Source organism: Macaca nemestrina, chromosome 12, assembly GCF_043159975.1.
Source record: "Macaca nemestrina isolate mMacNem1 chromosome 12, mMacNem.hap1, whole genome shotgun sequence".
Classification (NCBI taxonomy): Eukaryota; Metazoa; Chordata; class Mammalia; order Primates; family Cercopithecidae; genus Macaca; species Macaca nemestrina.
In genome coordinates this window covers 78,689,237-78,704,173 of record NC_092136.1, presented here as the reverse complement: position 1 = coordinate 78,704,173, position 14,937 = coordinate 78,689,237, and the positions used below count along the sequence as shown (strand labels likewise).

Here is a 14,937-nt window from a genome sequence, read left to right as displayed (position 1 = left end):
ACTTAGCCTTATCTTCAGGTCTTGATTTCCGGTTGTGGAGCTGGCAGAAAGAGGATCTCAACATCAAAAGGCAGTGTTGTTCTATGCCAAGAGATTCTGGCATGAAACATCCTGGGCTATGCTGTCCCCACTCACCCGCTCACCCTGGGTTAGTGGGGTGAAGGAAGAGGCCTGAGCACTGCAGAGTAGGGCTAGGGGAAGACTGTCTGTGGAGGAGAATCCTGAGGACTGGAGAGTGCCCAGTCCAGTGTGTGTTGGCCAAAGAGGGGCCACCTCAGGATAGGAGATAGGCAAGTAGGTGGGTGAGCCTGTGGAAACCTCAGCCCCAAGCAGCAACATCACAGTCCCCAGTGAGCTCTCCACACAGGGCTGAGAGCTCAGGAAGCAGCCTTCAGTCACTCCCTGGGGAAAAAATAGGCAACAGCTGGTGATATGTCAGGGAGGTGGTGTCCCAGGCAATGTGTAGGGTATGGGGAATCAGGGACCTAGAATGCTGAAGGGGATACTGAGTCAGATCAGTAAAAAGAAGACTGGAAAACAAAGTCAGATCAAATGAAGCCACATAGGTGCAGGCTCAGCCTGAAAAACTATTGCCTAGAATCTAGGCAATCTATATCTTTGGCAACAAAAGCAACTGTACACTCATCTACTGGTGGAGAGAAGTCTCCTTTTAGCCCCCTGGCCTGGAGAGCTGAGAGCAGAGTCCAGACTCCCTCTGGAACCTTCTGATTGTCTCCATCTGGACTGATGCCCTCCATGCCTGAAGCACATCTGCCTCCTTGGCCTCGGCTTCTCCTCTCTCCTGTATTAAATCCCATATTGGGCTGGGCACAGTGGCTCACGCCTGTAATCCCAGCACTCTGGGAGACTGAGATGGGCAGATCGCTTGAACTCAGGAGTTTGAGACCAGCCCTGGGCAATGTGGTGAAACCCCATCTCTACCAAAAATACAAAAAACAAAAAAAAAAAATTAGCCAGGTACAGTGGCACATGTCTGTGGTCCCATCTACTGAGGTGGGAGGATTTCTTGAGACCAGGAGATAGAGGTTGCAGTGAACCAAGATCGTACTACTGCACTCCAGCCTGGACAACATAGTGAGACCCTGTCTCAAAATCAATCAATCAGTCAATGAGTCAATCCCATATTGCCAGTTTCACATCATTTGCTTTTTCCTGGTTTACTTTGTTGTTTGTGGGGGAAGACATTCTCCAAAAAGCTTCCTGAAACAAGGTACATGAGAGGTAAAAATGTTTGAAGCCTTGAATATCTGAAAAAGTGTGTATCCCACCTCACACATAGAATTCTGAGTTGGAAGTCATTTCTTCAGCATTTTTAAAGTATGACTCCACTGTCTCAGTTTCTAGTGTTACCACTAAGCAGCTGGAAGACTTTCAGATTCTTCAGCTCTTGTCTGAGCTTACTCCTCACTGGAAACTTCTAAACTCTTCTGTTTGTCCCCAGAGTTGTGAAATCTCACAATGATGTGTCTTGGGTGGATGTGTTTTTATCCACTATTCTAGGCACTCAGTGGGCTCTTACATCTCAGAACTCATACCGTTCAATTCTGGAAGCATTTTTGAATTATTTTATTAATGATTTCCTTACTCATTTTCTGTTTTCCTTTCTGGAACTCCTATTATTTAGATAGAGAGTCTCCTACATCAGTCTTCTGATTTACTTATCTTTTCTCTCATACTTTTCACTTCCTTGGTTTTGTTTTGTATTTTGGTTTAATTTTTGATTTGTACGATTTCCTAAGAGATCTCAACCTCATCTTCCAATCCTTCTAATGGGTATAATTTCCCTGAGAGTTTTTCTTTTCACTGTTCTACTCCCTACATGGACCCCATGTTCCCCAAGTCTCCTTTCTCTGTTTTGGTCTCCATCTTCCATGCTAGTGGCTCTCTTCAGATATCTACCCATATTTAAGGACTGGGGATGAGAAGCCGGTTGAGCTTGCAGGTGGGGCTTACCACAGTGAATGTCACTGCAGAAGAGCCAGCCAAGCCAGTGTTAGGAACCCCCAGTGTCAGTCCCTTTGGTTCTTCTTGGAATGATCAGATTAACTAGACTTTCAGAGAAGATCCTTCCCTGTGTGGTAGGAAGAATAATGGTCCCCAAAAAGGTCCATGTCCTAATCCTTAGAACCTATGAATATGTTACTTAACATGTCAAAAGGAGCTTTGCAAATGTCATTAAGTTAAGGCTCTTGAGATAGGGAGACTATTCTGGATTACCCTGTAGGCCCACTGTAATCACAAAGGCTCTTACAAAAGGAAGAAAGAGGCTCCAAGTGAAAGATGTGATTACAGAAGCAGAGGTTGAAATGAAGGGTCATAAGCCAAGGAAGTGTGGGTATCCTCCAGAAGCTGGAAAAGGCAAAGAAACAGGTTCTCCCTCAGGGCCTCCAGAAGAGACAGCTCTACCAACACCTTGACTTTAGTCATTAAAACTGATTTTGGACTTGTAACCTCCAGAACTGTAAGATAATAAAGTGAAGTCACTAAGCTTGTGGACGTTACAACAGCAGTAGAAACCTCCTACAGCCTATGGCTGGAAGCTGGCAGTGGGATGGTCTTGGCTTTCTACATGCAGATATATACACACATCCTTTGTTCAGTGGGGTGCTGTATTAGTTAATTCTTGCACTACTATAAATAAATACCTGAGACTGGATAATTTATAAAAAAAAGAGGGTTAATTGGCTTATGTTTCCTCAGACTGTACAGGAAGCATAATGCTGGCATCTGCTAGGCTTCTGGGGAGGCCTCAGGAAACTTACAATTAAGGCAGAATATGAAGGGAAAGCAGGCTTGTCTTATTTGGCCAGAGCAGGAGCTATACACTTTTAAACAACCATATCTCATGATAACTTACTCACCCACTATCATGAGAACAGCAGAGAGTGGACAGTACTAAACCATTCATAAGAACTCCACACCCTTGATCTAGTCACCTCCCACCAGGCTCCACCTCTAATATTGCAGATTACAATTCAACATAAGATGTGAGTGGGGATACAGATCCTAATCATATCAGGTGTCTTGCTTCAACTGTACCTGGTGTCCTTCAGCCCAGAGAAATTATGTTGCTCACTGATATGGTTTGACCGTGTCCCCACCCAAACCTGACCTTGAATTATAATAATCCCTATGTGTTAAGGGTGGGGCCAGGTGGAGATAATTGAATCATGGGGGTGGTTTTCCCCATACTGTTCTCATAGTAGTGAATTAGTTTCACAAGATCTGATGGTTTTATAAATGGGAGTTCTTCTGCACAAGTTCTTTTTGCATGCCACCATGTAAGATGTGACTTTCCTTCTCATTTGCTTTCTGCCATGATTGTGAGGCCTCCCCAGCCATACCAAACTGTGAGTCAATTAAACCTCTTTCCTTTATAAATTACCCAGTCTCAGGTATGTCTTTATTATCAGTGTGAGAACAGACTAATATACTCACCCTCTCCAGACAATAAATCTCCAGCTTTCCCCAGGTGGGGGAGGACCAATCTCCCAGAAATGTGAAGCAAGGGAGGGTTCTAGAGATCTAACTGCTCACCTCTCCTCAGTTCCAGATATACTTGAAGCTGCCAATTCCTGAGCTATTTGCAGGCTTGGCAGTAGAAATGAGGATGATTCTTGGCATTCCCTACCACTGACTCAGGATTGGGCTTTCTACAGTCTACTGTCACCTGCTCAAATGCTGCTATTATCTTCTCTCCCATTCTCCCTGTCTTCATCAGATTGTGTCTTAGAAGTCTTCATATTTCCTTCACACCTGATTCTGGGTCCCGAGGGATCTTCTGGGGTAGTTTGTGCTCACACCTCCTCCACCTGTCTCTCTCACAATGCCACACTGCCTCTCCACTTACTTGGAAATGTCTCTTCTGAAGAGGGTCACCCCATCTACAGCCCTTCCCCCTTATTTAGGCCACACTTGCTCCAAGCCAATGCAGCGGTATGCCCCAAAAGGGTTGTAGTCATTGTAAAAATACTGAAGTGCCTCCCTGTTGAGTATGAAAAGCCACTGTTTCTAATCCCCCCAAGTTCCTCTGACCACCACAGATGCTCCCTGGCTGGATTAGTTTACTAGGGCTACCATGACAAAATACCACAGACTGAGTGGCTCAAACAACAGAAATGTATTTTCTCACTTCTGGAGGCCAGAAGTCCAAGATCGAAGTGCAAGCTGGGTTGGTTTCGGCTGACGCTTCTCTCCTTGGCTAGAAAATGACTGACCTCTTGCTGCCTCTTTGCATGGTCCTGCCTCTGTGTATGCCCACCCCTGGTGTCCCACTGTGTGTCCTAATCTCCTCTTATAAGGCCACCAGTAAGATTGGATTAGGGCCCATTCCAAGGGCCTTATTTTACCTTAATTGCCCCTTTCAAGGCTCTATCTCCAAATACAGTCATATTCTGAGATACCGGAGGTTAGGGCTTCAACACAGGAATTTGGAAGGGTCACAGTTTAGTCCGTAACACTGGCCTTCCTTCTCTGATTCTGGCCTAGGACTCTCATTGCCCCGTGTCCCCACTATACTTATACTCACATATCTGGAATAGCAGCTCTGAACCTGTCACATTCTTAATTTCTCACTGCAAGCCTAGGCTGTGAAACCAGTCCTGCCAAGACAGCCACAACCCCAGGCCCCCTGCCTTGAAGCATAATGGGAAACCATGAAGCTGTTTGTGTTTCATGTCATATTTTTATGTCCCAACTGCTAAAAATATTTTAAAATAAAAATGAAACCAATATATACTATACACATATATTGTATATGACTCTAAAATAAAAATTCTCATTTGTTCCCTTGAAGATTTGGCCTACTTCTGTTAACATTTTAGGATTCAGTTAGTAAAGACAGTAAAAAAATCTTTGGACAATGACCGTTCATACCCTATTTACATAAGCTTTTAGAAAAGGCTACAGAGGGTGGAAAACCTTCATGAGGAAGTGTGTTATCGTGGATCAGAGCAGAGGTTTTGGAATCAGACAGGTCTGCATTTAAATTCTGCTTCTGCTTCTTATTAATTATGTGACCTTGAGCAAACTGCTGAACCTTTTAGTTTCCTCATTTGTAATAATACCTGGCTCATGTGGCTACTGCAAGAAACAAGTGAGATAATGTACACCCAGCATCCACACAAGGTCTAGACAATAGAGTGGGTGGCTCAAGAAATGGAGGCTCCCTCCCCTCTCTGCCTGGAACCACAGGCCTTCAGAGAGGTGTACACCCTCACCGGTCAGACCCCCTCCTTTCATCCCATCCCCAAAGTGGCACCTGGGCCCTGATCTCATTCTGTTCTTGATAAAATCCTTCATCCCCTTTCACCCAACAAAGAGGGTTTGCGCAAATCCTATGTTAATAGATTCCTTTGACCAATTCACTTTGGCAGGTTTTACATTTGAAAGACTGACAGCTTCCCTCAGCCTTTCTCAAGCGACCCTGGGGAGGGTCTGGAAACCTCTCAGAGATTAACTTCTGCTTCCTCAGCCCCTCCAACTAGCTCCCTGTGAGCTGAGGGAGATTCACCCCTGGGCTTCACCCCTTCTCCCCAGTCCCACCCCCAGAGTGGGTAAAGGCAGACTTGCTGACAAAGTTTAGAAAATAAATGTAGAGGGGGAGGAGGAAAAAAGTGAACGTTACAGAGCCCCACACCGCCTTTGTTAATCTCACGTCGGTGACCTCACTTAGTCTTCCCAACCCCTCAGTGTGCTCTATATCATTGGAGGAGACTGAGATTCAGAAAGGTTAATTAACCAGCGCCAAGTGGCAGAGCGAGATTTGAGACCATGTCAGTGAGACTGAAGCCAAGCCCAGTGTTCTTTCCAATGTTCCCTGCAGCCTGGGGCCTCAACTCTCTCTACAATCTTCCTCTTCACATTCCTCTGCCTCTCTCTTAGGGCATCCATCACGTTCTTGCATTAGATTCCTTGAGAACAGACAGGTCTTCTGTCTTTGACTTGTTCAGGACAAGAAGGGTGCCTGATTCTTTATTTTCTTTCCCCCACAATGCCAAGCACATTGTAGGCACTTAGGATGTGTGTGGAACATGAATAGGTGAAGAGTTAAATAAATGAGTGCATAAATACATGAACATATAAGCTAATAGACAACATATCTATGAATAAACGAACTTAGAAGTGGTTGCCTGGAGGTGTGGATAAATGGATGGATGGATGGAGGAACAAGCACTTGTAAGAAAAAGTAGATGAGTTTTTCTCACATAGGCAAAAGTGAATGCATGCACATTAGTCAAGTGCATGGCTTGTAAGGGTGTAGTAATAGGCAAATGAATGAATATGTCAATGAATAATAATGTAAATGAACGTGTAAATTAATAAGTCAATAAATACATACATGAATGAGTAATATTAAGTGGGCAAATGAACACATGAGAGTGAACGGATAAATTAATAGATAAATGCACTCATGCAAGGAGGAATGAATGAATGAATACATGAATGGACTGATGAATGCATACATGCGGCAATGAACGAATAACTGAGTGAATGAGCCAACAAATGGGTGAATGAAGTCCTTTTCTGTTTTCCCAGATGACACCACCCTTGAGCACGCCCTGTCATCAGAAAGCACAGGATTCAGAGGTCCTGCTGAGATTCCAGGAGACAGTATTCAAGTTGATGCCAGAGGCCTGGGGTGGGATTAAAGATCAGGGCCCAACTGTGCATAGACTGCATGTGCTGGAGTCCCCTGTAGTATCTGCCACATCTCCTAAGAACGAGACATGGAGGTGGTTGTCAGGGGCCCACTGGCTCCAGCAAGTCAGAATTATGGGTCATTCTTCCAAGGAGCCTCCAGGCACAGAGTCCTACTCTGCCCAGTGTTCCCTTCATCCTACTCTGTATACTCCCGCCCAGCGCCCCACTCCACACCAAGGCCAGAGTACAAGCAGGCAACTACAGACAAGGAAATTAATTCTTAGCATTTAAGAACAGCCTCATTTAATGAAGAGGCTGCTGCAATATCTTTGCAACAAACAGCAACCCACATGTTTGATTACAACAGGTTGAGCCATTCCACGTTCCCCAGTGCCAGGGCTCAGGGAAAGAGGTTGGAAAAACAACAAAACCTAAGCACTAAGCAAGAACACACACTTTCTGACACAAGCAGCCCACGGTCCTGGCTCTGTCCAAGTTGAAAGAGCTATAGCATTTCTTGCTGAAGAGCTCAGCCTCTTAACTCTTCTTCCTGTCCATTGCTGAGCGATGCTTTTCTTTGCTTCTTTTTTTCTTTTTCCACTTCAGAATCAGCCACGATGGGTTTTGAATGACTGACACCTTCTCCCTTCTCAGCCCTGGGAGCTGATTTGGTCAGGATTGTGGCAAACCTGTATTTCAGGTCCCCTTGGCAACCCCCAGTGCCCTGTCTCCTGAGGATTGAGCTTCTAAAGGACTGTGAGGAGACAAGACTTCTGGGTGAGAATCAACACCTTCCTCTTTGTTTCTTTGCTGTCACATTCAGCCTAGGTCGCTGTTTCTAAGAGAGGAGAGGTTGGTTGGGAAGAAAGGCTGTCCTGGAAGTTAGGAATGACATGTAAAAATGAACACACTATGCTGTGTTCCTGGTGCTAGGGGGAGAGGGAACAACGTGAAGATTCCTAGGAATGACAACTTACCATTTTCAATTTTCACCCTTGTCATTGCTTGTCTTATGATGCAACTTGAGAGTAATACTTGCCACTGGACATTGGGGTGCCTGTTTGGCCTGAGACGTTTGTCAGTCATTGGATTAATCATCCCAGCATTCCACTTGCACCAGAAGGATTTGTCCCTGCTCGTAGCTGGGGATGAGCTGGAGGGGAGGGGACCTGTGCAGCCTATGTGCTGTTCAGAATTGTGGAGACAGTACAGTGTTTAGTGTAGCATGTTTCATCTCTGCCCCTGGTTTCCTTTTTCCATGAAGAATTGCTTGAAAATTATGTATTCTTTTTTCAAAAAGGGCCTCGAACACAGCATCAGGAAGGTCTACATAGCTTTCCACCCTTATTCCCCAGTTCTTCTTTGGGATTTGTTTGGGGAAGGGGGTACAGAGGGATAAAGGCATCAGGAGAAAGACGTTGGTCTTGGTGACTAACTCCAAACAACAGCCACTGACAAAAACAGTGATGTGCAAATTACTGATTTTTATTGGACACTTTGGGGAATATAGTTGTTTGTCAGGAAATGAAAAAGAATGTTTGTGCTTATAAAATTATATGGAAAATCAATGCGGTGTTAAGTATATTTTTCAGTTATTTGAGTCAAGCACTGTTCTCTAGTCAATTCTAGCAAGCACTAAGGGAGGCAGAGACTTCCTGAAGCCCAGCCAAGGGGCTAAACAGAAAGGCCAAGCTGTGGTTCATTGCTGTTCTCTATCACTTGGGGAAATGCCTGGGGTGGGTGTGAAGGGACTGCTGGAGCCAAGCAAAGTTGCAGACGTGGACGTTAGACCTTCATTATTAACAGCAATGCTCAGGACTGTGCTAGACAGAGCACTCTGAAGTCTAGACCTATTTCTAGTTTTCCTTTTCTTGTGCTCCAACCCAGGAATTCTAAGTACTGAACCCCCGCCACAGGTGGGGTGATCCCTGGAGGAGCTGGGAATTCATAAAAGCATGCTGCAGGGGAGGAGAAATGGGAAAAATGGAAGCCCCACCTTGGCTCAGTGGTTCAAGAGACACCCGTCATCAGTAGAAGTGGGGTGTTTGGTGCTACTAAATGGACCTGTGGTTCTGTCCGTCCCTGGGCCTTGGACAAGGATATGAAGGGAGAGTGTAGAACAGCCAGGGCCTGTGACCCTTTGGAAAGCACTTGACACTGCACCCTTGCTGGGGGTCTTTGACATGAAGTAAAAGACCTTACTTTGACATAGTAAGGGTAAGATGCCAAGCAATCTACACAGAGCTCTTAGAAGATGAAAAATTGATGGTCAAGAAGCTACCAACAAAACTCACCTGTGACTATAAATCTTTACCAGTTGATAATGTGATTACTTTTAAGACACTGAATTGGGAGCATACAGTCTTCACTGCCATTCCTTCACTGTGTAACCCAAGGCAAATCATTGCCCTCTCTGGGCTTTGCATCCCTTTGTCCATGTACTTTCTTTTGATGGGGTCTTGCTCTGTTGCCCAGGCTAGAGTCCAGTGGTGTGATCTTGGCTCACTGCAACCTCCCCTTCCCAGGTTCAAGCAATTCTCCTGCCTCAGCCTCCAGAGTAGCTGGGACTACAGGAGCTTGCCACCACACCTGGCTAATTTTTGTATTTTTAGTAGAGACGGGTTTCACCATGTTGGCCAGGATGGTCTCAAACTCCTGACCCCAAGTGATCCACCCACCTCAGCCTCCCAAAGTACTGGGATTATAGGCATGAGCCACTGTGCCTGGCCTCCATGTACTTTCTTATAAGGAGCTTCTTAAGACCTTACTCCTCTAAATTCTGTAATTTTATGATGACGGGTTCTTATTGATTAGTGGAGATCACAACTCAGTGGATGAAGATGGGGCCCAAACTGAGAGGGATGCAAACTTTGTGTCGCTTACTAGGTGTATGTTGTAGGCAGGTCACTTAGCCTTCCTATGCTTCCAATTCCTCATTTGAAAAACAAGTTTTTGGTTAATGTGTTGGTCAATTGGTCTTTCTTCCATCAGTAGAGTTGTGGTGAGGATGTGATATACAGCAGTACATGCCAAATAGTGAACACAGGGCCTCCACCACAGATACATGCTAGCTGTTGATGTTACAAAAGGAGGTAAAGAAAACTGCTTTCTGTTAAGGACTCATTTTTTTTAACTTTTATTTTAGGTTTAGTGGTACCTGCGCAGGTTTGTCATATAGGTAAATTGTGTGTCATGGGGCTTTCACCACCCAGGGAATAAGCACAGCATCTGATAAGCAGTTTTTCGATCCTCTCCATCCTCCCTCCCTCCACCCTCAAGCAGGCCCCAGTGTCGGTTTTGTTGTTCCCTTCTTTGTGTCCATGCGGACTCAGTGTTTAGCTCCTGCTTGTAAGTGAGAACATGTGGTATTTTGTTTCTGGTCCTGTGGAACACAACACATTTTAACAGTGTCCTACTGCTGAGACTTACAGGAACGGTCACAAAAATAAATAATAAATTCCAACTAATTATTATCAAAGACCAAAATGATCCCTTTGTAACTGCAGAATAGATCCAATCAAGGACTACATTAAAAAGATAGTCACAGCAAAAAAAAAAAAAAAAAAAAAAAAAAAAAACCCTTGAAAACAAACAAGCAAACACACACTGGCATTTCACTTTTATCTTTTCCACTACGCATCAGTTTCATCATCTGTGAAACGGGGGACTAATGACCAAGAACTATTGAAGAGTTACTTGTTGTAATATCTACAAAGGAGCTTTCACACAATACTTGAGGCACTAGATAAATGGTGCCAGTTATTATGCTGACATTATTTGAAATTCCTGATTTAGAAAATACACATCAAAGTACAAACAAAACCTAATGCTGTTTTTAACATAACTTCCTGGAGACTTGGGCTCTGTTTTCTCCACAAGAAAGTTTCTCAGTGCCTGTCTTCTTTCATTTACTCATTCACTCATTGTTTTCTAAAGTGATGGCTGGAGATAACTGAAAATATTATCTGGATTTTACTCAAGTATTACAAATTTCTCAAGGCTTTACATTGTTTTGCAAACACTATCCCCAAATGTTACTGCTCATTTCAGCAACAGAATCTCCTTGCCAGAGAGCAGCGAGATTTGGGGGTGAACTGTCTCTGGCTGACAGGACACAGCTGGCTGTGAATGTGAAGTATGGCAATTTTAGGCCCAAAGAAGTCTTACAAAGTATTTGATAATACAAATGAGAACCACAAATCCCTTAAAAATACAGGCCATGATTGGCCTCTTTCTCATTTCTATTAGTATTGAAACAGATCCAATAAGATGCCTTCAGAGCCTCAAACTAATGGTTAGATTCTATGCCTCATTTCGAAGCCCAAGGATATGAGTTTGTGTGCATACAGATTAAGCCAAAGTTTTCAAAAAGAGAGTATAAGATGTTCTAAAATATTTTAAAATATACTTATCAATAGGTGATAAAATACCTCTGCCTGGTACGTTATTTTCAAATGCACTTGCAATAGTATTTGCTCATCAATTCTGTCCTGTGGATGTCTCTCTGAACCTCTAGGAGTCACGTCTTCCTTCGTGTGCATGGAGACAGTATTGTGTGCTTTCCCCAACCCCACTCACTCACTCACTCAGTGAATTACAAATCCCTTATATTATGGTGATCTTTCCTCCAATGCAAAAACATTAAGGAACAACAGGTTAGGTTATTTCTTAGCCGGGTGCGGTGGCTCACACCTGTAATCCCAGCATTCTGGGAAGCTGAGGTGGGTGGACCACTTGAAGCCAGGAGTTCGAAACCAGCCTGGCCAACGTGGTGAGACCCTGTCTCTATTAAAAATACAAAAATTCGCCAGGTGTGGTGGTGCATGTCTGTAACACCAGCCATTCAGGAGGCTGGGGCAAGAGAATCACTTGAACCTGGGAGGCAGAGGTTGCTGTGAGCTGAGATCGTGCCACTGCACTTCAGTCTGAGCAAGAGTAATACTGTCTCAAAAAAAAAGGTTACCTCTTTAGAAACAAAATATGTTATGATCTCAATTATGTGGAGGAAATAGGACCAAAAACAAATAAATAAAAATACCATTCTAAGGGTAGAAATACTATAAAATTTGAATTGTGGTCATCTTTACATGGTAGAACTATCATTTTTTGTCTCTACTTTTCCATAGTTTCTAAATTTTCCATGATATACATACATTACATTTAAGAAAAAAATTTTCATATTTTTTAAAGAATTGTTATAGAAAATAAAGGTGCTTTTTTAGAATAGCATGTTTCTACTCATCCAAATAGTAACTAACAATATTTCACTTTTGTGGTAGCAAACATCTCATGTGCATCATACCTGACTTTTAAGCAAGTATTCAAAATGCGTTTTACAGTTTACTACTTTCACAGTATGCTGACAATAACCAGGCATGCTCTGATTGGCTTAGCTTAACTTTAGCTCTGCATTCAGGCTTAATTCTAGGAGGTTCATATCCCTACCCTCATATCCCCAGACTCTGACTTGGCAGCTAAACCATGTGATGGACTCTGTGTGCAGAGTTGTTCAGGGAAGGGGTCTGTGTTTAGACTTTCTTGGTGGGCCTTCAACACAAGCTGCCCAGATATTTTCTTTCTTATTTATTAATAACGTTTGTTGGAATTCTTTTCTGATTATTAAGGCAATGCATGTTCATTATAGAAAACATTGAAGTTAAATGGAAAGAAGAAAATAAAACACCCATAATACTGTATTTCCTCCACCAAGAAATAATCACTGTTGCACACTTATGAACTTCCTTCCTCTTTGTGGGTGTGTTTATAGGAGACATTTTAAGCAACTAAGATTATATTGTATATACGTATGTGTGCCTATGGATGTATAGATATGTCATGAACATTTTCTAATGTCATTACAACTATTTTTTACAACAATTTTTGTGCATGCATAGTAATACATGTACCATTATTTAGTGAACCAATTCTTTTCCCTGAACATTTCAGTTCTCTACCATTCCAACTTTTGTTAATGTAAATAATGCTGTGATAAACATATATAATTAATGTTTCCATCTTTGATTACTTCCTTAGCATAGATTACTAGAATTGGAATCAATCAGTCAAGGAACATCAATATTTTTAAAACTTTTTTTAGTCAAAGAAATGCAAAGTTGAACAGTAATGAGAAGTGAATTTGTGTATATCAAATTGAAAAAAGTAAAAACATTTCTCATATTACAAACATTAGGAATTATTTTTCTTTTTCACCTTTGACATATTGATATACAAAAACTAGTTCTTTAATATTGTTTTAATTTTCATTTCTTTGATTATTAGTGAGATGAAACTCTTTTTCATGTTTATTAGCTGTTTGTCTTTACTCTTTTATGAATTTTCTGTTTATGCCCTTTGTCCATTTTCCTACTAATTTTTTCATCATTTCATAAAAGTTCCATCTTTATGAAAGATATTAGGTCTTTGCCACTCTATTAAAAATATTTTCTCAGTGTTATTTGCATTTTATTTTTTAATGAATGTTTTGGTGCACAGAAATTTGAGTCTTATGTAGTCAGTCTATTGATATCTTTCATTATGCTTTCTTCCACTTATTATCCTTAGAAGTACCTACTTATTCAGATCAGAAACTCACTTTCAGCATTTTTGAGTTTGTTTGTAACATTAAAATAGGGTGTGACCCGTGGCAAGGGACAAAATTCTATAAATTTTAGCAGGTAGCTAGGGCTTCAAGAGGCTCTTTCTACCTCTTGCATCATTAGAAGAAATTAAGCATTGGCTTTCCATGGTGCCCAGTGGGTCAGGAGATACAGGCACAGGACAGAGTAGCAAGTCGGGATCTGCTAAAAATCCAGAACAGGAATTTTTTTTAAGTAAGTAGGCATGGGGGTTTCAATCGTCATGTAGCAAGTATAACTCTAAATGTTAGTGACTAGTAAGTCCCATGGCAGCAGCGCCTCCACAGATGCAGGTCCTAAAAAATAAGTCTGAGAAAGTATGTCTCTGTGTTCTCCTTCAATGAGAAAGGAGAAATGTGGTTGTGGTCTCAGGTGGCAGATATGAAACTAAATGATTCTGAATTAGAGCTTTGCTCTGGGTCACATCTGACAACTCGATTTTCCTCTGTCATTTTGAGGCAATGGTTTTTAGCTTGGAGCTCTGTCAACAGTGAATTCTGCATAGAGGAGGAGATCAGGGTCCCAGAGCAGTAGATTAGAGGGAGGTGGTGAAGAGAATACAGGCTTTGGAGCTCTACAGACCGGAGTCTAACACTTTGCTCTGCCAGCTCCTAGCCATGTGGCTTTGAGCCTTAGTTTCCTTGCCTATAAAATGGAGACAGTCAGAGTCAGCCTTCATGGTTACTGCAAACAGTACAATGCCTCACACAGCATACTCTCAATGCATGGTGCTTTGAAAACTGATTTGAGAGTGTCTTGTGGGTCCTAGGTTAAAAAACCAGAGGATTGTGTTTGCCAGTACACCCAAGAGGGTTCTCATATGCCACCAAGCTACAGGGACTTAATTTCTCCAAGATAAAAATCAAGAGACCTGATTTTGGCCTGAAAAAGGATTTGTTTGCTTCAAATTTATGAACTTATATGAAAAATCTAACAATGGTTTAAAGGTAGAATTATATCCGGTTGTACATTTAATAAAATAATTGAAAAAAGTAAAATTACAGGAAAAAAAGAAGTGTCCTGGAAAATCAGGCATGCCTTCACACACAGTATTCAGTGCCCTTCACATTGGGAACTCTTCAAACCTTCTTAGAAGGTGGCCCTCTTTTTAATTGACCTGCATATTATCTGAGTATAGCTTGCATATGTGATAATACTGATTCAATAAGTTTCTATAAAGAGTTACTTTATTTTGGGAGGCATTTATTATCACTTCTTTAAACTTATGTTCAAAAATCTCTGTGGCTTTATATATTAGGTAGAATTAAATAAGAATAAAATAATGGCAAAGCTAAACTGCAGCTCTTTATTGAGTAGCTAGCTAGGCACCAGGCACTGTGCTAGTTCCTGAGACAGAAAAAAGAGGGTGTGGAGATGGTAGCAGGAAGGGAGTACAAGGGCACCAAATCCAACAACTTTGCCATCGGGAGTTCAGTTATTGGGGAAAAATATATAAATGTGAATATCTCAATGGCGATGTCAGATCTAAGTAAAACTTCAATCCCCCACCTCCTTTTGAGTACTTTAAGAAATAGTATTATTACCTTTAAGTATTTATGAATTTGATTTGTATGACACATGTGAAAGGCAGTACATAAATTTAAACATCCAAATCCAAGACCTTTTGAGTCACTGCCTC

General features: G+C 42.1%; 1 protein-coding gene across 18 annotated transcripts in view; it reads left to right on the top strand.

Moving 5' to 3' along the window:
• LOC105468948 (teneurin transmembrane protein 4) overlaps window positions 1-14,937 on the top strand; it is a 3,228,145-nt gene that overhangs the window by 2,398,656 nt on the left and 814,552 nt on the right. The window contains exon 7 of one of the 18 annotated variants that reach the window (XM_071075885.1): window positions 7,270-7,440. The exons of the other annotated variants lie outside the window; for them this stretch is intronic. The gene's annotated coding sequence lies outside the window, so the exon portion shown is untranslated. The remainder of the gene's footprint in view (window positions 1-7,269; window positions 7,441-14,937) is intronic. 18 annotated transcript variants of the gene reach the window in all.